A 2500-nucleotide genomic window follows, 5' to 3' on the forward strand; every position below is an offset into this window, starting at 1 on the left:
AGGCGCAGCTGTTGGTATACAGGGAGAAGAGCAGTGGGCAAAGGACGCAGCCCTGAGGAGTTCCCGTGCTGATGGACCTGGAGTCAGAGACTTCTGTTCCCGGCTTAACGCACTGCTTCCTGTCAGAGAGGAAGTCTGTGATCCACCTGCAGGTGGAGTAGGGCACGTTCAGCTGGAAGAGCTTGTCCTGAAGCAGGGCAGGGATGATGGTGTTGAAGGCAGAGCTGAAGTCCACAAACAGGATCCTGGCGTAGGATGCTGGGGCGTCCACATGCTGTAGGGTGAAGTGGAGGGCCATGTTAACTGCGTCGTCCACAGACCTGTTGGCTCTGTAGGCAAACTGAAGGGGGTCCAGGAGAGGGTCTGTGATGGCTTTGAGGTGTGCCAGGAGCAGGCGCTCAAAAGACTTCATTACCACAGATGTAAGGGCGACCGGTCTGTAATCATTTAGTCCTGTTGGCCTTAGCTTTTTGGGCACAGCGATGATGGTGGAGGACTTGAGACAGGCTGGTACATGGCATGTCTCCAGGGAGGTGTTAAAGATGTTGGTGAACACCGGAGACAGCTGGTCAGCGCAGTGCCTGAGGGTGGCTGGAGAGACAGAGTCCGGCCCGGCTGCTTTGCGTGGATTCTGCCTCTTGAAAAGCCCATTAACTTCTCCCTCCTGAAAGGAGAGAGTCGTTTCTGTAGTATGGGTGGGGGATGGGGCCTCTTGGGTGGGAAGGGGTGGTTCAGGACAGTCCAATTGTCTTTCAAATCTACGGTAGAACTCGTTCAGGTCGTTGGCTAGGCGGGAGTCGTTAGTGGTGTGGGGCGCTCTGGGTTTGTAGTTGGTGATGTGCCTGAGCCCTTTGGCAGACAGAAGCAGCGTCGTTAGTAGAGAACTGGTGTTTTAGTGTCTCTGAGTACAGTCGTTTAGCCTCTCTCACCGCTTTGCTAAACCTGTTCTTCGACTCCTTGAATCTGTCTCTATCCCCACTCCTAAACGCTTCCTCCTTCTCCAACCTCAACCTTTTGAGCTTTGCTGAGAACCAGGGCTTGTTGTTGTTAAAGTTCACCCTGGTACGTGTTGGGATACAGCAGTCCTCACAGAAGCTGATGTACACAGCCTCTGTGAGTTCATCCAGACTATTGGTAGCAGTCGTGAACATATCCCAGTCAGTACAGTCTAAGCACGCCCGCAAATCTTCCACAGCCTCACTGGTCCACTGTTTAGATGTCCTCACAGCAGGTTTACAGAGTTTTAGTTGCTGCCTGTATGCACGAATCAGGTGGACCAAGGGAGTTCTGTGCGAGCCGAACAGCCCCGTGACCCACAAGAGAAACATCCCCGCCAAATTCGAGCGTTTGACGGGGTCTATCCGTGAAAAAATATTCACGTTTTTGAGTGCACATGCATTTCTGCTGCAAATGCCTCTGGAAGTTTCATGCCGTTCGTATGCCAATTGTGGCAACACGAAAATGACCCGTTTTCCCATTCCGAGGGATTTCTGTGCGACCCTAACAGCCCCGTGAGCCACAAGAGACACATCCCCGCCAATTTCTAGCGTTTCACGGGGTCTATCCGTGAAAAATATAGACGTTTTTGAGTGCACATGCATTTCTGCTGCAGATGCCTCTGGAAGTTTCATGCCGTTCGTACGCAATGTGGCAACACGAAAATGACCCCTTTTCCCATTCCGAGGGATTTCTGTGCGACCCTAACTAACAGCGCCCGTGAGCCACAAGAGAGACATCCCCGCCAATTTATAGCGTTTCACGGGGTCTATCCGTGAAAAATATAGACGTTTTTGAGTGCACATGCATTCCTGCTGCAAATGCCTCTGGAAGTTTCATGCCGTTCCTATGCAATGTGGCCACACAAAAATGACCCGTTTTCCCATTCCGAGGCATTTCTGTGCGACCCTAACAGCCCCGTGAGCCACAAGAGAGACATCCCCGCCAACTTCTAGCGTTTGACGGGGTCTATGCGTGAAAAATATTAAAATTTTTGAGTGCACGTGCCTTTCTGCTGCAAATGCCTCTGGAAGTTTCATGGCGTTCCTATGCAATGTGGCAACACGAAAATGACCCCTTTTCCCATTCCGAGGGAGTTCTGTGCCACCCTAACAGCCCCGTGAGCCACAAGAGACACATCCCCGCCAATTTCTAGCGTTTCACGGGGTCTATCCGTGAAACATATAGAAGTTTTTGAGTGCACATGCATTCCTGCTGCAAATGCCTCTGGAAGTTTCATGCGGTTCGTACGCAATGTGGCAACACGAAAATGACCCGTTTTCCCATTCCCAGGGATTTCTGTGCGACCCGAACAGCCCCGTGAGCCACAAGAGACACATCCCCGCCAATTTCTAGCGTTTCACGGGGTCTATCCGTGAAAAATATCAATTTTTTTTTGACTGCACATGCATTTCTGCTGCAAATGCCTCTGGAAGTTGCATGCGGTTCGCATGCAATGTGGCGACACGAAAATGACCCGTTTTCCCATTCCGAGGGATTTCTG

Source organism: Petromyzon marinus, unplaced genomic scaffold (genome assembly GCF_048934315.1).
Source record: "Petromyzon marinus isolate PM22_M1 ecotype Great Lakes invasive population unplaced genomic scaffold, UKy_Petmar_22M1.pri1.0 PM_G_Scaffold_8, whole genome shotgun sequence".
In the NCBI taxonomy this organism is placed as follows: Eukaryota; Metazoa; Chordata; class Hyperoartia; order Petromyzontiformes; family Petromyzontidae; genus Petromyzon; species Petromyzon marinus.